At 46.8% G+C, this 23,134-nt stretch overlaps 1 protein-coding gene and 1 non-coding gene across 2 annotated transcripts in view; one reads left to right on the top strand and one right to left on the bottom strand.

The window, feature by feature from the left end:
* Positions 1–23,134, top strand: part of MAB21L3 (mab-21 like 3) — a 265,078-nt gene that overhangs the window by 85,411 nt on the left and 156,533 nt on the right. The gene's annotated exons all lie outside the window — the stretch shown is intronic.
* Positions 14,853–14,924, bottom strand: TRNAT-GGU. Its single transcript has one exon. It is a non-coding gene; the product is annotated as a tRNA-Thr (tRNA).

Genomic DNA, 23,134 nt, shown 5'->3' with positions numbered 1-23,134 from the left:
TGACCACCATCCACGTGGGAAGAGGAACCCTATGGAAGCTTTAGGCCATGCAAAGTGGACAAAGTTCCCCCTTCTCCCTGAGATATTCCCAGAGCTTCTTGGATAACCCTGGTTTGAGTGCCTAAAATCCCTATGGGAAGCCCAGCACCTCCCCAGAGCAATTCCTGGGGTTCTCAGAGCTTCCCAGCACCAGCCTTGGCTTGAGTAGCTAAGCTATGGACGACCAGGTTCTAGACACCCAGGTTCTGGAGTCTGCTGTCTGGGCGTGGCCAGCAGTTGGCCATGGAGAGCTTCTCCAGGAATGCCCAGGGGTCACATTTTGGGATGTGTCATGGTGTACCTCTGGGTCTGGGCCGGTCTGTATAAATGGACAAAGGTGTAACTCATGAGGGTGTGCTTCACTGGTTGTCACTTTGTGTCTTTATTTTGCCCACTTGTGTGTGTGTGTGTGGTCAGGAGGTGTATGTCAGTTGTGGGTGTGGACCAAGAAGAGCATAAACTGTGTCAAAGTCATGTGGAAGGGGCAGACTGGAGGTTCGTGGCTGTGTGTCCACATGTGTGTACCTGGGTTCACTCTCCTACTGCCCCTCAACACCGCTAGTGGCTTAGAGCCGCCTGGGCATTCTTCCTTTGCTACTCCAAGCCCCACCCCCCTGCAGTGTTCCAGGGTGATTTGGGTCTTGCTTGGAGAAGGGAGGCAGTTTAGTTCTTTGGTGGCTTGATTTTGCTCCTGTAGGAATAGCCCCTCCAGCTTTCCCCTTACTTCCCCCGGTGTCTGCTCCCCTTTCCTGCTCTGGCCCACCCATGAGATCTCTGCACCCTCCCCTCCCCCCCTAATAAGAAGGGAGCTGTCAAACATTTGGTTCAGAGGCAGCTTTTGAGCCAAAAAAAGACAGTGCCTGGAGCCACGGCAGGATCATGTCCTTGAGTTTCTGCATCCCACACTCCATCCCCTTCTGACCTGAGTCTCTCCTCGCTCCCTGGGTGGGCACAACTCGTGGGTGAGGGCCCTCCCCTCTCTAGTCATTCTGCCTGTGAGTGGGGGGCAGCATCACCCTCTGAGACCCCTCCTTTCTTGGTCTCTGGGGATTGTACTCGTAGCCTCCATATTGCCCTCAAAGCTGGGAGAGCTGTGGACCATGGGGGCTGTTACGTTCTGTGACTCTTTGGACTCTTAATGGAGAGGGAGATACTAAGCTGCTGCCGGGTTGTTAGGAGAGAAGTGCCAGTTCAAGATGCAGATGTGGGCGATGGGTTCCGCAGCCTGGCAGGGAGAGGCAGCTCTTGGCACCAGCTGCCAGAGGGCTGATGCAGAGTCACTCCCTGTGCAGTTCCTCTGGGCTGCCTCGCGCTCCCTCCTTCTCAGCACTGTGCTTCCTACAGATCCTCAGCCCCTGTGCCCAGGGTTTCCCAGGGTGGGGCCGTCCTCATCATGCTATTTGGCCAGTAGGGTTTAGGCAGGGTGCCTGTGGGTGGGGACTCTCTTAGGATAGGAAAAAAATCAGAAAGCTCTGTCATGTCAAATTGTGTAAGCCCTGTAAGGCTGTCTTATCTGTAAAATGGAGATAACAATAGGGGGATGGTGAGAATTAAGTGAGTAACTGCATGGAGAGCACTTAGAACAGTATCCGGTATATAGAAAGCACGCAACAATTGTTTGCTACTGTGAGAGGTTGCTGCTATGAGGTCAGTCTGGCCTGTTCCCAGGGCCTGCTGCATGTGGGGGTGGGGTGGGAGTGGGTAGAGAGACCTGTCTTCTGTGGTGTCTAGGCTGGAAGATGGGAGGGGTAATGCCCTTCACCCCTGGGAAAGATTCCTACTGTCCTGGCATTATTGGGTGCATCCAAGATGCCCTCTGGACTCAGGCCAGGGCTGCCCCCCTGTCAAGGCGGGTGAGGGCTGCCAGCATAGCAAAAGCCTGCCCTCCCAGGACAGAACCTGCCTCTCCCTGCTCTTCTCTCATCTCTGAAGCCTTTTCTTAAAGGTCATTCAAGCTGAGAGACCCCTCTAGAATTTGTCTCTGGCGATAAGAGTAGCAGACATGGGCTCTAAAAATAAACCTTAATAAGATTTTAAGGACACACTTTCCACAGCAGTTCAGATCACGATTCCCTTTTCTTTCCTGCAGCAATGTGAGTTGTAGTGAAACCCATTCCCACGGAGGAGGAAATGTCAAAGGCTTCCAGAGTGCGGGATTGAATCTGGGTGAGGCTCTGCTCTGCAGCCCAGCCTTGCCAGAAGGACCCGCAGTCTTAGTGTTGAGAGGCCCCCTCCCGGTCCCACCCCAGGGGTGCCCGCACCCCCACCCCCTAAATGAACACTGAGCGCTGTTGCAGTATCTCTGTACCCAGAGGCCAGCAGGGAGAGGGAGGTGTCTTTGCTTTGATATATTTTGCTTTTTCCCCAGTATGTGGCTCTTAAAGGTGGTATCTGAGGACCACCGAGGCTGACGGGTTTACTGGGGCTGGCGCCAACCCTGACTGATCACACAGGACAGTGGGGGGGCTGTGGACCGCCCAAAAGAAGGGCCCGGCGCTGGGGCTCCCAGCAGCACAGCAGGCCGACAGGGACAAGGCAGCCGGGCAAGCTGCAGAGAGGTCTTTTCAACTCCTTCTCACTGGCAAGGCGGGAAAAGGTCAGCGGGGTGCTGGGATCGCTGTCAGGGCATCAGCCTTCTCCGGGGGCGTTCCAGACCGGGAGGGGTCGGGGCGCGGGGAGGCTGCAGGGGGTGGAGGGAGAAGGGAGAAGAGGGAGGGGGCGGGGAGGAAAGTGGGGAAGAATAGGGAGGAGAAAGGAGGGAAAGAGGAAGGAAGCGAAGGTGGAGCCAGGGGAGGGGCGGGAAGAGGACGACAAAGGCCGCGCCGTGGCTGGCGTTCCCTGCGCTCCAAGCCGCCTGCGCTGCCGCAGAGGGGGGACCCGCCGTCCCCGCTGGGGCACCTGGAGGGGATGCAGGAGCCGCGGGCGAGGCTGCGGTGGGAGGGGAAGGAAGATGCCGGAAAGGAAAACAAAGGGCGCGAGCACCTCGACGGGTGCCGGGCGGGTTTTACTGACGCCCGGGGGGAGGGCGCGGGCCGGCTCCCACCTGCGCCCCCAGCGCCAGGCGGCCCCACAGCGCATGTGGCCGCCGCCCCACCCGGTCCCCGCCCCGCTGAGTCCACTGAATTGCCTCCCACCTATTGGTATTTTCTCTTAGCTTTCAACTGAATGGTGGAATATTTCACCATTTCCTTCCTGGAGCTGAGGTTGAGGCCCACTGTCTCCGCTGGCATGAAATACTATTGTACTCTCGCCTCTGTCTGGGGATTTGAGGATGGAGAAGGTGCATTCTGTCATAATTAATTTAGATGGCTGTCACTGTGGTCACAGCAGGCCCCAGGCAAAGAGCAGAGCCTGAGAAATTGAGGCCAGGATGGGCCACAAAGAGAACTTTACTCGCCTACTGCTACTTGGCAGAGCCCGCTGTTGGTGCAGCATTCCTCTCTCCAGCACCCACCGCGCCTCCTGACTCGTGGGTGCCAACCATCTACTAAGCGTTTGCTATATTGCCTCTCTTAACCCCAGAGTCACTCCATGTATTAGCTAGTATCAGCCTCATTTTATAGATCAAAAAACTGCAATTCAAAGAGGTTAAGTTACTGCACTCTTTCCCAGCAGCAGGAAAAGCTCGGATTTGACCCCCGATCTCTCCTGTATCCCAGGCAGCCCCTCCCGATTCTTTTCTGTGGAATCCTAACATTCCCAGTTCCCTCCATCCCCCTCTTTCTCATCCCACCCACACAGAAGTTTCAGTGACTGATAATAGCCTGAAATAGCCCCTTCTCCCTACCCAAGATTTGCCTTTTAAATAGAATTTAAGCCTTAAGTTGAAGGACTAGGTCCTAAGGGAATTGATTAAGTGACAGCCAGGAAGGTGGAGCAGTAATGTGGGCACAGTAAGTCCTGCAGGGGCCCCGGGAGCACCTAGGGAGGCTGGGCTGCTCCTTCCGCGGGTTCGGCTTTAGGAGGTGGGTCTGGAAATGAGCAGCCGCAAACTTTCAGTTGAGAAGCTACTGCATGCTTGGCTTATTCTGCCACAATTGTCACCCTTTATCCCTCACAGCTGCCCAGGAGGTGGTTGCTACTCCTCATCTCACAGCGAAGGACATGAGGGTCTTCTCAGAGGTGAACAAATTTGCCCAGGGAAATGTTGCTAGTTACTGCCTGAGTTGGAATTGAAGTTCATTCATTCATTCACTCATTCATTCATTCAGCATATTTTTATTCTTTAGCTATTGTTTTTGCTGTGTGCAGAAATATGGAGATGAGATACAGTCCATCTCCCCTCACTGTTTATGTTCCCAAGCAGGCAAATAGATGTGAACAAATGGCCACAGTTAGGTGTGGTATGATAGTCAGTCATATTGGGTACCGTTAATACAGGGGAAAAGTGGGGGTGGGGTGCGAGAGGATGGCCGTGGTGTCCCAGGTCTCGATTGAGTCCCTGGGACTCGCCCTGCCAAGTGAGGGTCCTTGGCTGAACACAGGAAACATTTCTAGAGCAAGCCATAGTTAAGTGAAGGTAGATTCATTCAGAGAGATGCATGGGGTGGGGGCGTTAAAATAAAGGTAGATACACACTCTATAGAAGGAATGTGGGCCATCTCAGAAGGCAAGAGAGAGTGTTTACATGCTAACAAGTAAGAGAATTATTCCAGTTACTTTAGGGAAAGGGTGGGGATTCCCACGACCTGGGCCACTGTCCTCTCTTTGACCTTTCCTGGTTAGCTTCCGAGCTGTCAAGGGGCCCGTGGGCGTGTCCCTCACCATGCTCATGCATCACAACGTGTATAATGCAGCTCAAGGTCCACTGGAGGTGGAATCTCCTGCCATCTTGGGCCTCCAGGTCTATTGAGAGTTGACTTTTCTGCCATCTTGGTGCTAATTGCTGTGTCATTCCTTTAATGGCTGTGTCCTTCCTTTAATGGCTGTGTCCTGTCCCCTTCCCTCCTATCCACAGTGAGTGGGCCACAAACACTAAATCCTGGCCAATTCTCCCTAGGGGCAGGCATTGGGTAAATGGAAGGGAGTCAGGAAAAAAGAAAACCTTGAAAGAGACTTATGCAGCCAGGCCTTTTTCTTCCCCCTTCTCGGAGCATTGCCTTGAGAAACACTGTGATGTGCGAGAGAGGAGCACAGAGGCCTCAGATGAGGCCTGTTTAAATGTCCCTTGACTCCCCTGCTCTGGGCCATCTGACTTCACTGCGGCATTCTGAGGTTTAATAGATCATTATGAAGTGCACTTGTATTTCTTGATATATTTGGGCAACCTAAATGTGCAGGAATCTTTTTCTTTCTTTCTTTTCTTTCTTTCCTTTTTTTTTGGCTTTCCCAGTTCAACAGGAGATGATTTTAAAATATGCTTGACTTGAAGAACACTGATTTAAAAAAAAAAAATGTGGGTAGCCTGGGGTAAAAATGGAAAAGAGATGAAGCCCAAAGTATTTTCAAGGTGTCTTTCTCTGTGTTTCTATTTTGCAGGTTTTAAAAGCAGAATTAAAGTGTAAAGACAAGGGAAATGTCTGATGCAGCATTTACATAAGAAACACATTCAGAAAAAGAGGCTGTGATTCTGAAAGTGGCCTTATTATACTGCACTAAAAAGCTCCCTTGGGATCAGTGGAGGTTTAAATTAGCTGGGGAGAGGAGGAATTAAAATCCCCCTTTTCAAACTGCAGATTTCTCCCAAACTGAAAATTTCGCCCCGAGGAAATGGCCACACTGTGTTGAGGAGCAGACAAAGCCCTCTTTGAGTGTGGGCTCCACCTTCTCAGGCATTCATTGCAATTCCCTGCCTCCTCCTACACCCGCTTGACAAGTCCCGACACTGCGCTCCTGCTACGTCATAGGCCTGGAGCACCTCTCTCAGGGGAGCCCTGGTTGTGCAGTGGTTGTGCAGTTGGCTCTAGAAATGTATCCACAGACCATTTCGTTGACTCGAGAAATCAAAAGTCCGTGGGAATAGCACAAAATGTCATGCACTTCCTCAAGCCCACGTTATGAATGTGTGTATTTGTATATATTTTCCCCAGCATCTATCAAATATTTGCATGTTATACTGCAAATTTCACACAAAGGATAATGCTGCCCACACACTGTTCTGGTTGCCTGTTGCTGCATAATGAGCCACCCTAAACTTGGTGACTTAAAGGGCAACCATTGTATTATGTATTGTGATTTTGTAAATCAGGAAGGAGGGCAGGGCTCAGCTGCGTGATCGCAGGTGACATCCCCTGGGATCACTCGGTGGCATTCAGCTAGTGGTGAGACTGATCTGGAGGGTCCAGAACAGTTTTACTCACACATGTGGCACCTCAGCAGAGCTGGTTAGAAGGCTGGACTCCATGGGCCCCTCTGTCTCCCTCTGGACTCAAGGCCTCTCCCTGTAGTCTCTCCAGCTAGCTGTCCAGACTTCTTACATAACAGTTCAGGTCTCTAACACCAAGTGTTCCTGGTATATATAAAACCAAAACTGCCAGACCCTATTTAAGGCCTTTCTTTGGAGTCCCAACATCCCAGTTTGTTCCTCACCCTCCCTCCCTCTCCTTCACTCTGATCCTATCTCACTATGCCCAGAACTGGCACAGTGTCCTGTCCTCTGCAGTCTGTTATTGGTCAAAGCAAGTCACAGTGCAGCTCAGATTAATGGAGAGGGGACATAGAGGAAAATCCAAGAATTTGTGTCCATCTCCAACCCAGTGACCAACTACACCCAGTATCAGTAGGGCTTATATTTAGATTTATTTTTCCAGGGGTAAGAATAGACTACATAGCATCATGGAATTTGAAATTTGGAAGGGACCTTAAAGATCACCTAATTCACCATTCTAATCTTATAGATTAGTGAGGCTAAGAGATCTAACAACATGAGAGAGATTGCACAACCAAAACAAGCCTCAAACCCAGGGATTCTGACCCCCAATTCAAGAAGATGTGTACTAAATGCCTACTAGGTTCACAGTGCGGCTCTTACACCGAAGGGAAGGAAGAGACACAAAGTTGAATCTTATGCAGTTCTGCGTGTCCAAGAGTTTACAACTCAGTGGAGTCCAGGAAGAGTCAAGAAATGAAGGTAATAATAGAAAAACAAGAAATGCAAATAACATGCCATGAAATTCTATGGAAGAATAAATCTAACTCAGCAAGAGAGTTTAGAAAGGGGTTTCTGAAGACCTAGGTTTGATATGGGTCTTCAACTATGGGTGAATGGTTTGACTGGTGGCAGTATAGCAAGAGGCTGCCCCAGCCAGAGTGTTGCCAGAGAGCAGGTTCTTGTCTCTCACAGCAAAGAAATCAAGAGCAAGCCCTAGTGAAGTAAAGGTAAGATTTATTCAGGGAGGTACACACTCCATAGACAGAGTGCGGGGCATCTCAGAAGGCAAGAGAGGCGGCCCCAGACTTGGGGTCATCTAGGAAAGTGAGATCGGCCCCGAGATGTGGGGGTGGTTAGTTTTTATGAGCTGGGTAATTTCATAAGCTAAAAAATGGGAGGATTATTCCAACTGTTTTGGGGAAGGAGCAGGGATTTCCAGGAATTGGGCAACACTTATTGGTCTTTCATGGTCAGCCTAGGAACTGTCATGGCACCTGTGGGTGTGTCATTTGGCATGCTAATATATTACAATAAGGCTATAACGAGGTTCAAGGTCTACCGGAAGTTGACTCTTCTGCCATCTTGGGCCTAATTGGTTCTAACCAGTTTATGTCCTAGGCTCAAACGCTGTGTCATTCTTTTAATGGTTGTGCCCTGCCCTCTTCCCTCCTATCTCAAGAGCACATTGTGAGCAAAAGGAGACACACAGGATAGATAGCCAGGGATCAGGGTAAGTGTCAGGGTGAGGAGTGAGGACTTAAGTCTGTCTCATCCACACTCTGACCTAGTCACACTGGAGACCCAGGTCTCCTGTTTAGATAGATGTCCAGACCTGCAACAAGCCTGTGGTAGGTCACTGAGATGCTTTACAGCTAACTCTCTAGCCTGGCTGTCAACACTGACTTGCACAGTAAAATCTCCATGGATGTCTGGGGCCTTCCCCAGAATGACCAAGTTAGACTCTCTGGAATGGGAGCTTGAGTCTTTTTTTTTTAACTCTTCAGGTGATTTTAATGTGCTGGAGCAGTGGTTCTCAAACTCTAGTGAGCATCAGAATTACATGGAGGGCTTATCAAAATGCAGATTACTGGGCCCTACCCCCAGAGGATCTGGTTTAGAAATTCTGGGGATGGGGCCCAAGAACTAGTGTCTCTAACAAGCTCCCAAGTGATGCCCATGCTGCTTGTCCCTGGACCATACTTTGACAACCACTACTCCAGACAGTCGGCTTAACCAGTTACAGCTGAATCCACCTCCTTGGAAAATTGCATAGCCCAAAGCCCTGCTACTCAAAGTGCAGCCCGGGGACCTGCAGTATTGGCTTCACCTAGGAGCTTGTAAGATACGCAGGCTTTCAAGCCACACCCTAGACCCAGAGAATCAGAATCTGCATATTAACATGATTGCCCAGGTGATTTGAAGGTACAGTACAGTTTGACAAGCTCTGCTTTTGAACTCAGTTTGCTTGCTTGCTTGCTGGCTTGCTTTATTCATTCATATATATATATTTGATGGGAGGTAATTAGGTTTTTTTCTTTTTCATGAAGGTACAGGAGATTGAATCCAGGACCTTGTACATGCTAGCCATGCACTCTACCACTGAGTTATACCCTCCTCCCTTGAACTAAGTTCTGAGTGTTAATTCCTTTTAAACACCTAAATCTTGCCAGCTCACAAGATGAGCAGAGGTCCCCAGGCATAGCAGCTATAATGACTCACTGGAGATGGACACTAGCTGAGACATTGGTAACATAGGAACTTTCCTGAGCTTTTTAATATATAAACTATGAATTTGGATAGTAACAGCTAGATAACAAACACAACAGGTCTGGGTTTCTTGGTGGGATTTTTTGGGTTGGTTTTTGTTTTGCCTTTTGCAGTTTACGAAGCACTTTTACCTATGGCTAGTTCTACATCTATTAAAAAATATTGAAATACCCAACTCAAGCACAGGTAAAGAGAAACAAACTCTGATCCCTTAACTATCAGGAATACCTACTACTTTAAATTTCCTTCACGCTTACCAATGGATGGCCCCAGGCCATTTTCACAGCATTTGGCCCAGTTCCAGACTCGATAAAGTTTCCATTTTGAATTCAGTTATTGATTGCCCTCTTCACACTGCTGTCAAAACTAAATGCCACCGGTTGACTCTGAGTTTCTTGCCTAAGGAGATTTTTCTTCCTTTTTTACAATGTGGAGAGTTAATGATTCCTTCGGCAAAGATTCCACCCAGTGGGTCTGGAATTTGCCTTGTTTTCAGGTGGCTTGCTCTAAACCAGCTCCACCTGTGCATTTCCACTGGCATGATACTGAAAGCCTTCCCACCCCCTCCCAACATCCCAGACCCCTTGCCTTAGCTTCTAATTCGATTAGTTCAATTTAATCCTTTCCAGGCAAGGGGTGCAGCGGGGGTCAGGTTGCTGCCCTATCTCATTTCGTCTTTCTCTCTCATTTAAGTCTCTCTGTCTCCTTTTGCCAATCTCATGATCTGTTGGATTGTTCCAAAACCTGAAGTGCGGTCTTTCATAGAAAAGAAAAAAAATCACCTGGGAGGTCACTTCAGGTCTCTCAGGGGTGCAGGCAGGTAGTCAGCGCCAAGATGGCAAGGCCGCAAGCCAGACAATTCCTCATAGACATTTTTGCTGTTTTCACAACGTGCTGTATTTTTCTGTCGTTAACAAAAGAACACCATTGTCTGGGGATGAGAAAAAGTTTGAGCATATATGAAAGAAGAAAGTCACATCAATGCCGGTAAAAGAGTAACCTCTCTGGATAGAATAATCAAGTCAAGGTACAGGTGGTTGTACCGTGACTGCGTGCAATCATCAAAGTGATCCTAGTCTGCTGGATCAGGTGGCTTTTCCTGAGAGTGCTACCTTGTGGCAGGATGGAGAGGGGGAACTCTGCCGGGTGGGTTTCTTTGTGGGTGCGTACATGTGTGGCCAGCTTTGGGGAAAACAATGTTACAAAAATTAATGGTTGTGAACTTGAGCAATCAGGGAGGGATTATCTGCTTGCAAAAAGAATTTACCACCAGTTTCTTTAAATACTTTAAAGGACCTGGGACTTGGAGAATCTGAGAGGAGGGGCAGCTGTTTGCTTGTTTTTTAACTGAGATACAGTTGATGTACAATATTGTATGTTTCCAGTGTACAGCATAGTGATTCACAATTTTAAAAGGTTTTATACCATTTATAGTTACTGTAAAGCATTGGCTCTGTTCCCTGTGTTGTACAGTATGTCCTTGTAGCTTGTTTATTTTATACACAGTAGTTTGTACCTCAGTCCCCTACCTCTGTCTTGCCCTTGCCCCACCTCCTCCCCACTGGTAACCACTAGTTTCTTCTCTATATCTGTGAGTCTGCTTTTTTGTTATATAAACTAGTTTGTTTTAATTTTTAGATTCCATATTTAAGTGATATCATACAGTATTTGTCTTTGACTTATTTCGGTTAGTATAATACTTTCCAAGTTCATCCATGTTGTCACAAATGGCAAGATTTCATTCTTTTTTATGGCTGTAGTATATATATATATATATATATATATATATATATATATATATATATATATATATATATATATATAAATCATATCTTCTTTATCCACTCATCTGCTGTTGGACATTTAGGCTGCTTCCATATCTTGGCAATTGTAAAAAACCCTGCTGTGAACATTGGGGGAGGTGCATGTATCTTTTTGAATTAGTGTTTTTGTTTTTTTCAGGTATATACCCAGGAGTGGAATTGCCAGATCATACAATAGTTCTATCTTTAGTTTTTTGAGAACCCTCCATACTGTTTTCCACAGTGGCTACACCAATTTACATTCTTATTAACAGTGTACAAGGGTTCCCTTTTCAAGATGGAGCTCTTTTGAGGGAGGCTGGCTGGCCAGGTCTCTGAGGATAACAGCAACTACAGAGAGATAATGCAGTCTAGAGTCTGTTTCTTGGCCTTGCAGATCCAGAAGCTCAGTCTGGAAATATTGCTGACAGGGGTCTATGGGACTGACTACCATTAATCTAACTCACAGGAGTCCAAAGTATAGCTTAGTTGCTAATTTGTGGTTTTCTATGGGAACTCCCCTTTCCATTAATTAAATCAAACATTTAATTGAGTGCCTGCTATGGGCTCAAATTTCCTGCCTTCGTGCTGCATACATTCTAGTGGGGAGACCTATGAACAGCAGATATCTATATATGTTAGGTACGATACATGGTCTGAGAACATTGGGGTAGGTTAAAGGGAAGAGACGTGTTAGAGTGGAAGTGAGGGTAAAAAAGTGTTCCTGTTTCATTTAGGGGTATCAAAGAAGACCTTTCTGATCAGAAGACATCTGAGCAGAAATGTGACAGAGCTAGACTCAGAGATTTCTGCAGGAGGGCTACCCCTAGCAGAGTCAGAGTCAGTGTGGAGGTGAGCATGTGCTTGATGTGTTCAGGGAACAGCAGGCAGGCCAGCCTAGCTGCAGAGAAGCCAGAGAGAAGGGAGGAGGGGACAACATCAGAAAAGCATCCAGGCCCAGATCCCTCGCAGGCCTTCGTAAGGATTTTGGTTTTTGCTGGGCAAGATTTTGAGCTGAAGAATAACACACTCTGATTTATACTTAAAGACATCCTTTGGCTGGCTGTGTTGAAAATAGATGCTGAGGGGTGGGGGAAGAGAGATGCAGGGAGACCAGTGAAGATGCTTTTGTAGCAGTGGAGGCAGGACAGGAGAGTGGCTTTGACCAGAGTCAGTGGCAGTAGCAGCTGTGGTCAGGGGTCAGATTCAGGATACATTTTGAAGGTGAACTAAGTGGTATTTGCTGATGGTTTGGATGTGGTATGGGAGAGAAAAGAGTATAGTTGAGGATGACCCCAACAGTTTGATGTGAGGAACAGAAAGAATGAAGTCCCCACTTGCTATGAGTAGGAAGGAAAACTTGGTATGTGTGTGCTGTGTTGCCAGGGAAGAGACAGGAGCCCCGTTTTTGGAGAGGGTAATTCTGACATATCCATGATATATCAGGGGAAACATGACATGGGATCTCGTGTGTCTGGAAGTCAGTGGGGATATCTAGGCTGGAGATATGACTCTGGAAGTCAGGGCACGGTAGGTGGCATCTAAAATCCTGACACTAGTTGAAACTATGTCCAGTGAGAGTGTAGGTAGAGAGGTCTGAGGTCTAGGACTCTCCAGTCTCTAGTGGTCAGTGGAATGAAGAAAACTCAGCAGAAAAGACTGAGAGGGAACAGCTGGAGAGGAGGGAGGAGAACTAAGAGAGAGAAACCCATGGAGAATGTTGTTCCGGGAGAGACATGACAGCCTGTGTCAGACGCTGCTACCAGGCTGAGTAAGATGGGAGCTGGGATTCACCCCTGGAATTAGGAGCCAGGAAGTCATCGTGAACCTTGACAAGAGCAGTTTCAATAGAGAGGTGGGAATAAATGTTGAACTGGCCTGGGTTCAAGGAAGGATGAAAGAAAGGGAATGAGGAGACTGAGGATGGAGATCTCAAAGGTTTTGCTGTCAAGGGAAACAGAGAATTGAGGTCATGGTTGAGGAGAGACTGGGGTCAAGGGAGTTTTTATGTTTTTTGTTTTGTTGTATTTTGTTCTGGGAGGGACAATATCAGAGCATGCTTGTTAATGAGGGGAACATTTTTTGGAGTGATGTTCTGGGATAGATGGGAGGAGATGAGGTCCAGGGCACAGATGTAGGGATCAGCCATAAATAGGAGCATGGCAGCCCGTCCAGAGTAACAGCAAGGAAACCAAGTGCACGAGTACCACGTTAGATGCTATGGTGGGAACAGCACGTATTCTCAGTGAAATGGGCAGCAAGGCATCAGTGGAGATGAAGGACCAAGTGGGGGGAAGTGTTAGATGTTTGAGGAGAGGCTGATGTCTAGGATAGTAGGGGTCAATGATCTAGAGCAGTGGTTCCCAAAGTATGGTCCCAGGACCCACAGCATCAGCGGCACCTGAGAACTTGTCAGAGTTGCAAATTCTCAGGATCCACTCTAGCCCTCCTGGACCAGAACCAATGCCGCCAAGTCCAGCCGTCTGTGCTCAAACAAGCCCTCCAGGTGACTCTGATGCACACTCAAGTGTGAGAGGCACTAGTCTGTGTGTCTCTGGCCTGTGCAAGGTGGCAGTAAGAGCCTTCTTGAGGTCAGCAGCCATGAATTTAGCGTGAAACCAGTCAGTGCGTTTCATCCCAGCTTATCCTGATAACGCATCCGCCTTCCTGCGATGCCGTTAGGAGTGGACCCCAACCCCATTCTAACTAATGTGGCAGGAGGGAAAGTCTGCAGGGAAGGGCTTCTAGTCAAGATGGCCTTAATCTGGAAAATGAACTCAAGGAAGACACGATCCCTTTACACTACCAGGGTTTGTGGTGTGAGGATATGGCAGCTGTCTTCTAACCTTGGAGGACAGTCTGAGGATGAGGCCAGGAGGTGGGGAGGGCGGAGTGGAAGGATGGAAGGACCTTTGGCTGATGATGTTGGGTCACTGGACTATCGCAGAGCTGGACTTACTGCTGTGTCACGTAACATAGTCCCACTCAGTCCCACCATCCTCATCTGTGAAACAATCAAACTGACTATAATTGCCATCTCCCAGGAGTGTTGTAAAGACCAAGGGAAGATCATGCCTTTGAAAATAGCTTCTCCCATTGTAAAGCACTGTACAAATACAAACTCCAAATATAACTTCCATTAGTACATTTTGATTTAAATTCTACACATTCTGCTCATAGGCAACTTTCTAGAAAGTGAGATATAGTGTTAGTGGGGGCACCAAGGCATTTGGGGCTTCCCCAGGGTGCTCCAAGGTCAAGTAGGCTGTCCCAGCATGAATTGTCTCAGGACACCAGCCAGCCTGGTACAGCACAGACAGAGCTGCTGGTTCAGTAAACACACTCAGTCCCCGCTCGGCACACCAGCTGGGCAGCGCAGGCCTAGAAAGCAGGTGCAAAAGAGCAAATCCCACAGCTCAGAGCACTGCCACCCCTCACCCCATTGAATGAAATCTTTCCCCTGTTTCTAAATTCCACCGTCCATTTCAACTCTCCCTCTAGGGTTACAAATGTCATTCTGGGTGCCCCCTTCCAAAACAAGCAAAATCACCCCATTGCCAGAGCAGCCTTCCTTCCCAGATGAGGCACATACACACCTTCACCCGCCACATTGAGCCCTCGTGTGCCTCAGACCAGAGATCAGTTCCCCAGCAGAGAGGTCACTTCATGTGACCTACCCGCCTTCCACCTCCTCTCCTTGCCAGTTACTGGCTTGGGGGCTTTCCCCTCCACCATCTCTTGTCCCTGCCATTCAGGAGCAAGAGGTGTTTCTTTTGCTTCCTTATCTCAAAGGCTCACTTTCAAACCTCAAGTTAGCATTCCCTCCCCATTACCTTTGAGCTCAGCTCATAGCTCCCCATAGACAAGCACCACATGTGCGCTGGGCATGGCATGAGGCGGTATCCTTTGACCTGTGTAACTTTCAGGTTACTCTTTTTTTTTTTTTCTCATTTGAAGTATAGTTGATTTACAGTGTTGTGTTAGTTTCAGGTGTACAGCAGAGTGATTCAGTTATACGTATACGTATATATATTCTTTTTCATATTCTTTTCCATTATAGGTTATTAAAAGATACTGAATATAGTTCCCTGTGCTATACAGTAGGTCCCTGTTGTTTATCTATTTTATATTTATTTGTTATTATTATTTTTTGATGGATGTACTGGGAATTGAACCCAGGACCTTGTGCATACCAAGTACACATTCTACCACTGAGCTATACCCTCCCCCTCTCTTTTATATTTAGTAGTGTGTATATGTTAATCCCAAACTTCTAATTTATCCTCCTTCTCCCTCACTCTTAGCTGAGGGGTCCTGATTCTGCACCAAACAGGTTGACACTTAAGCCAATGGCACTTTGAATGTGATTTTGTCGTTCACTACTTTGCCATTACTGCTTCATGCTTAGGGCTGAATGTTGCTGGCTCTGCCTCTGCCCCGTCAAAAGCCTCTGGCCAAAGGTGGCATCAGGAGAGACTTGGTGAGTCCACCCAGGGAAGGAGACATTTCACATCCATGTGAGGCGGGGAGAGTAGTAAGAGGGAGAGACGAGATTGCATGTAGTGCCCACAGTAAAACTGCAGTAGTGAAACAGTAAAACAATCCACTAAAGGAACAGAGAACACAGCTCTACACAGAGACCAGGTGACCCAGGGACTCTTGGAGACACAGTCAAGCACAAGGGACTTCAGCCTGTCATGATTGAATCTCCCCACACCTGTTTGCAAAGAGCCAGTCAGAACGAGTTGGTGCAAGGTGGCACCTGGATGTGAGGGCCATCCCATACGCCGGGCACTCCCAGACACCGCTGGATGTGCCTCCGAGGACCAGCTCACTCTCCTACAGAGTTGTGCCCTCGGTATCCCTCTCCCCTCAGGATCCCATGAATGGCTAGGACCTCTAGCAGGGGCCATATTAAACATCGAACTGGGGTCTCTACACAAGCAAGGGGTCCCAGGGTGAATCTGACATCTCTAGGAGCACAGAGGACTAGGAGCTTAACCTGTGTGCTCGTCTACTGAACCTTGGGTCTCACAAGGACAGAGGCAGTGCACTGCTCATCAGTGGACCCCTGAGAATGAGCCCAGAGCCTGGCATGAGTCAGGTCTCATTGAAAGTTTGTTGACTCAAAGACCTACACCTGGGGTGGGCAGACTTTTCTGTGAAGGACCCAGTGGTAACTATTTTAAGCTTTGTGGGCCATATGGTTTCTATTGCAGCTCTATTTCAACTGTGAAACAGCCACAGATCATGTGTAAACAAAGGAAGGAGGGCGATGATCCAGTGCATTTTTATTTTGTGGACACTGACATTTGAATTTCATATAATTTTCACACGTCATGAAATATTCTGATTTTTCAACCATCTAAAAATGTAAAGCCATTCTTAGCTTGTGGACTGTACTAAAACAGACAAGAATTGGCCCTCGGATTATGGTTTACTGACCCTTGGTCCAATGCATTAAAAAATAAAAGGCCCACTTCCTGTTTTCAATGGGAGTAGACACATCTTCCATGGGCACTTCTGGGTCACTTAAAAGCCATTGGGAGATGCAGTGCCTCAATAGCTGGGTCACCCCCACTCCTCTCTGTAGTGTGCACGTGCACACACACACAGATCCATCTAACACATGATCAGTGTTCTGGAAACCAGGGTGTGAGGTGAGGTGGACAGTCTCCAGGTTGCCATGGTAATTGCAGATACACTTTTGGGACTGTTGCTGCTTCTAGGTGAGAGAGAGATGTGTAGACTGTCAGTGACTTGAGGCTGATTTATCTTTCTACCTCCTTTACCCTCCATCAAACCAGTGCATCTTAGGTCAGGGTGTGAGACCACAAGTTAGTGTGAACCTGGGAGAGAGACAGAGTAGCAAGGAAAGATAACAAGTGGTCAAGAAAAGGATTTATTTTATTGAATGAAAGATTCTTTAAATTCTATAGTGCTTTCCAATTTTCAGAAGTTTCGCACACATGATTTCATACAATCCCATAATAACCCCCTTTTCCCCCCAACCCTACTCTGCTCCCTGCTTCCCTCTCACTACTGGTAACCACCAGTTTGTTCTCTATATCTGTGAGTCTGCTTCTTTTTTGCTTTATTTAATAGCTTGTTGTATTTTTTAAGATTCCAGATATAAGTGATATCATACAGTATTTGTCTTTCTCTGTCTGATTTATTTTACTTAGCAGAATACCCTCCAGGTTCATCCACGGCTGAGTAGTATTCCAGCACATATATATCCCACGTCTTCTTTATCCATCATCTGTTGATGGACACTTGGGTTGTTTCTATATCTTGGCAATTATAAATAATGCTGCTATGAACATTGGAGTGCATGTATCTTTTCAAATTAGTGTTTTGGGATTTTTTTTTTTTCAGATATATACCCATCAGAGGTGAGTCATATGGTAGTTCTATCTTTAGTTTTTTGAGAACCCTCCATACTGTTTTCCACAGTGGCTGCACCAATTTACATTCCCACCAACAGTGGATAAGGGTTCCCTTAAGGAAAGGATTTCTAATATTAGCAATGCTTCCTCTTGAATTTTTACATTTTTTTAGTGCACTTTAATTTATAGGGCTCTCTCACATACTTTAGTTGACTCTTATTCCCTACAGCCCCATAAAGTATAATTCGCCTCACTGAGGAAACTAGTCTGGAGGGTTCTGAGGTTTGCTTACTGTCACAAAGCCTTTACATGGCAGAGCCAGGACTCAGATACAGGTATTTTATACAAAGTTTATCTGTCATTTATTCAGTAAACAAGTTTTGAGGGCGTCGAAGGTCAGGCGATGTGTTAGGCAGGAGGAATATAAAGATGAGTAGGACCTGGTTCTGGTCCTCAGCGTCTCACCCTTTAGCTGTGATTCTCAAGCCTGCCTTCTCATCAGCATCCCTGGCAGTTCTCTCTAATGACGATTCTCAGGCCCAGCTTTCACGGGCTACATGGGGCTCTGCAGTCGGAGCAAACACCCCATGGAGCAGACACCATAGGCCAAGCACCCTCCTTCACCACCACCCCTTCTCAGGACTCCAGACCCAGAGGATGCTCCTTCCATCCAGGTGCTGGAGGCCAATCCTAGATCAGGATGTAGTGCCAGGGTCCATTAGGTGTTAGGTGCCCAGACATCTTTTAAGATGAAGACAAGCCACAGGTTTCTTCCTGCATCAGTCAGTGTTTGAAGTGAACTCACTGAAGAGGAATACAAAGTGAAATTCACATTAAATTACTTAAAAAGTCAGAGAACTCCATCTCCCAATGTATTCTGTTGATATTTGTTGGGCACTTTCTGAATATTAATTAATATATCCTTTTTGGTTTTTCGGGTGAACTCCCGCTGTCCTCCCTTCACAAATAAGTTTTTGTAACTTCAGATAGGTTCCATCTGGTGTGATCCAAAGCTGTGGCTCTCCTGGTCCTGCCCTTCCTCCTGGCCCCACCCTTCTCCCTGGCCCCATAGCAGAGGCTCCGCCCGCCACCTCCTGATTGGCTCTGCTTTCTCCGACCTCCTAGAGGACACGCCCCTTTGCCTGGCCGCGCAGCCATGAGTCTAGGCGAGAGGTTTTTCTTCCTAGATAAGGGGCTTCTGCCTAATTTCCATGTTTTTTTAACCTCAGTTAGTTGTAGTTTTTATTTAATACTTAGATTTTAATAGTTGATTGCTTCAAGTGGGCTTTGGAATTATTTATTTTGCTTCTGATGACTCTGTCTTCCATCTAAAGTATTAAATCCCTCTGTTTTGGGATTTATAGCCTGGCTACTCTAGGTTCGCAAAGCTTTTCCATTAAAGGTGTCTCTCCTTTGCCAATATTTATTGCTAGAGTCACCGTTTGCCCAGAAGCTATTGTCTGCTGCATCTTCTGGGAAATGAAATTTATGTCTCCTGACACTGATGGGGGTGACATCACTGAAACACTGACTACATCACCAAATGGCATGAACCCTGAGCTCAAGCCTCGAATGGATGGCAAATGGAAGGGGTGGGAGCGAACAGAGTCAGTTTACATAAACAAACAGGTATACCTCTTCCTTCCCCTCTCCTCCCATCCCTGAACCATCCCACCTACTACTTGTACTGTTGGTATTATTATATAATTAAGAAAATCTCTTAAAATTTACTCCCCCTCTTAGAACTAGTATTGGGGGTTCAGGGTCAATACTGTGGATGGATGGGCAGGAAGGGGGATGCCCAAGCTCTGGGTGGAGGGTGTCTGCTCAAAGGGCAACAACCGTGCCTTCCCTCTGTAGCAAGTCACCCTCATATAAACCATGTGACACACGTTTTGCTCTCCTCTATTGACAGTTGAGCTAACTCAGAGACAGAGACTCAGTTTTGCTAGTCCCTGGAAGACTAGGATTTGCGTTTATGCTCTCCTCTATTGACAGTTGAGCTAACTCAGAGACAGAGACTCAGTTTTGCTAGTCCCTGGAAGACTAGGATTTGAACCCAGTTTTTCTAGCCCAGGGCTGTCTCCTCTGCATCCACGATCTCCTGGTTTGGTGGCACATCCCTTGATAAGGGTGAGTGGAGCACTCAGCCCCAGCCCCTCTCCACCTGCACTACATGAAAGTCACCCCCAGGCTCCAATGGGAGCTGGTCCAGGAAAGAGGGACAGAAAATGCCTGGGCAGTGGTTTGCTGGGGGCTTGTAGCCTGTGCCCACTGTCTTCTCTCTCTCTGTATTTAGCCAGCTTTCTCCCACTGCATCATGTCTATTTTCTCCAAGGAATGTTGGCACCATCTCTACTTTCTCACCTCCCCTTCTCTTCTCAACCTGCTGTGTTCTCTTCCCCTCTTCTCCTCACTTCACCTGAATTGACCAATGATCTCTGAACTGCACAGTTCAATGGACAGCTTTGGGTCCAGGGCTGACTTCATGGACATGGGATAAATGAATTTGCACAGGGTCCCTGCACTCAGAAGAGCCCACACTTGGTTTAATGCTCCACTGTTGCTGTCTTGAAATTCTTAATACATTTTGAGTGGGGAGTCTTAAATTCTCATTTTGCACTCAACTCCCACAAATTATGCAGCCGATCCTGTCTGGGTCCTTCAAAAATGTAACATCAATAGCAGACATCATCCGGTGTCTATGCGGCATGCATTCTTCCTCCACTCCCTCCAACAAAATCCCATTTTTTTCAGTCACCATTGGAGACCCCGGATCTCAGGGAGAGGCCATTCCTCAGCTGCAGAGAATGACTCTGACTGATTAAAACATGTAAAACATTGACCAGTTTCAACTGGTTTTGCCTCCTTAAATAGGTTATTGGTTAATCAAACCTGGAGTTATTTTACAGAGACAGCATTACGCACGTGCAAGATGGGAACCCAGGTCTCCAGGATGACCTGGAACCAAGAGTCTTCAACCTACGGAACTCAGAGGATAGAAATGTTGCCACTGGAGCCCTTTAAGAAGCAAGAAGTCCTTCATTAAGGAAAATCTGGCTTCCAGCAGCAGGGGTAGCTCGTATGGACTAATTCAAGACTAGCCAATCAGCTTCCAAGTGTGAAATTCTCCTAACCTCTTAAAAATGGACCTAAACCCTGGGTCAAAGCAACAGGTTTGAGAGCCTTGTCTCCTGTCTTCTTGTAGGTCGACCTTGTATAAAGTTATTTCTTTTCTTAAAAGCTAGTGCCATAGTATTGGCTTCTATGCATGTAGCGAGCCCTTGCTGGTTAACAGAATCTCAAGAGTTTTGGTTAGGAATTGATTGAAAGGCAACCATGTGACCTAGCTCTCATCAAAGAAAGGAAAAGAAAAGCTTCTTCTAGGAAAGTTTTGGTGTTCCTGAGGCAAAAATGACAGACTCAGCTGGCCTGCTCCTTACCCTTTTGCTCATGCACCCTCCTTCCACTGTGGATGTATACATGACACCTGGAGGTGCAGCAACCATCTTGTGACATAAGGAGGAAATCCAGCACACTGCAATGGCAGAGAAACAGGAGCTGGATCTCTTCTGGGATTGTTGAGCCACTGCCCTGTCTTAGACTACCTCCCTCTGAACTGCATGTCATGCACCGAGCAACAACAGCAACAGCAACATCAAAACCACTGTTTTTTAAGTCCTCGCTGTGTTGTTTTTCTTTTTTTGCTTCCAGTGAACTGTTTTGTAATTGCTCTGACTTCTTGGCAACATTTAAGACAGTGTTGTCTATTCCCTTCACTTAGAACATCCTTCCTTTGGCATTTTTGACACCATGTTGCTGGATTTTCTGATCCTCTCTCCTCTTCCTCCCCTTAGCTTAGTCATTGACGGTGGGGTCTGGCAGGATTTCATGGTTCATTCTTTTATCCATTGCTTGGTATTTACTGGGTATTCCTGTGCTAAGTGTGGCAGATACAGCCATGAAGACAGAGGAGGCACCTGATCTCATGAAGTTTACACTCTGGTCTAGTCCACGTCCCCAACCACCATCACAACCACTGTCCACGCTCCTTCTGGAAAATCTCATTTACTTTCTTGGCTTTACCACGTGCAGCTGTTTCATTCCAATGCGAGACTTCAAGTTGACTTACCCAATTTCATCAACAGTCAACAGGTCCTCCTAGAAAAGAAAAGAGGCTGGACTGCCCGTGGTGAGTCAGTCATGAAATAATTTGCTCTTTATATTCTTAGCCAAGAGATGAAGGGAAGACATTAAAGAGTTGGCTTCGTCTTCTCATACCTAAACCCTGACTTTATTTTTCTGTAGCACTTAGACGTGTTAGGCGACTCTCCGGGAGTAAATCCCCTGACAGAATCCTGCCATATGTGGAGATTTTCTTTTATTTCCCATAAAAGGTATTAAAGTTCCCATCAGTTTAACGGTCATTGTGCTGTCAGTACCACCAGCCCTTCACTCAAGCACAAACTGTGACAGAAAATAAGAGGCACTAGGAAGTGAAGATGTGTCAAATGTCCCCAGACCGCTAGTGAAGGAAGACTGTTACTCTTTATAGTAGCATTTTCAGGAAGTGCTTCATTTGGGAAAAGTTTAAAATGAAAGGGCTAAAAACAAAATGGCAACTTACTCATTCCATTTATCAGACCATTAGTGGGGGATTTGATCTAAGGTTATAATTCCAATGATAGAAAAGAATTGAGCCATAGATCTGCTTATTGTTAAGTGATAAAAAGTTGGGAAAAACTTTACCTATTGTTATCTATGTGATTCATTACATTCTTAAAGGGGAAACACCATATGATCATCTTGACAGATGCTTAAGGAGCACTTATTAAACTCAACAACCATTCCTAATAAATAGTTTTAGTAAGCTAGGAATAAAAGGAAAGCTCTTAATTTGTAAAGGATGTGGTAAAACAAAATAAAACCGTCACAACAAACTTTATACTGAACAAGGAAACAGAAAAAGCCTCCCCATGAGAGTTTTTTAAAACCCCCTACCGATCCTCTAGAGCTAGGACTATGGTTAGGTGAGTGATGAACTTCCTTCGAGGTACAGAATTTAAGAGCATGCCAAAATCTCAGTAATCAGTAGAAGAAATAGGATTTTAATGCAATAATTTAAAAAATCAAAATTAATGCAAAAACTCTTTGACGAACAAAACAGACAAAATAGACACATTTTAAAGATAGACAAGATCAGTATTTCTCCTGATTTTTTCCCTCTTGCTTCCAGCTCTGATATAGCTCTCACATTCATTAAAGTACTTTCTGTATCTTGATTCCCGAGCTTTTTGGTACCTCCCTAAATTTTGCACCCAAGGCAAGTACTTCACCTCATTTTGGAGTTCACTGAGATGTGAATACACTTCACTGTGGTCCTCTGAGGTGGCTTGTGCAGGACTATAACCCATCAGTAGAGATTTGGTGGTCTTTGCCCTAGTCTGCCCTTTCCCCTTAACCCCCTCATCCTTTAATCCAACCTCTGCAAAGGGCCTTGAATAGGGGTTTATTTTCAGGAAATATTTAATAGGCCAGCACTAGGAACGCAGTGATGCCCACACTCCCAGCCTTTGTGGAGTTTAGGGTTGGCTGAAGGAGAACAATTAAAGAAGCCATAGCACTAAAGCATGGTGCGTGCCACGATGGGGCTGGGGGTCCAGGGAGTGATGAGGGCGCCTGGCAGGGCTCTTGGCCTGGTTTACCAAGTCAGAGGAAGTGAGGCCCAGTCCCAAGCCTGAAGGTTGATTAGGAGCTAAAGGGGCCAGGGAGGCTTTGGAGGAGGCTGCCATCTCCTAGATGGAGCCGTCTGCTCATGAAAAGGCTTATTTGAGAATGTGAACAAGGTATAGTATGGTTGGAGCTCTCAAGAGACAAGTGTGGTGCAGAAAGAAAGAAAGTGAGAGAAGTAGATGGGGGCAGATTGTGAAGGACATTGTAAACCATGTTTAGGAGTTTGGAATTATTCTGAAGAGCAGTGAGGAGCCTTTGAAGCAGGAGAGTGCCTGGATTGAATTTATGTTCAATTTATGTGAAGGACCATTCGA

Source organism: Camelus ferus, chromosome 9 (assembly GCF_009834535.1).
Source record: "Camelus ferus isolate YT-003-E chromosome 9, BCGSAC_Cfer_1.0, whole genome shotgun sequence".
NCBI classification, from domain to species: domain Eukaryota; kingdom Metazoa; phylum Chordata; class Mammalia; order Artiodactyla; family Camelidae; genus Camelus; species Camelus ferus.
Note: the sequence above shows the minus strand (reverse complement) of the source record. Positions and strands in the feature narration are given on the sequence as shown.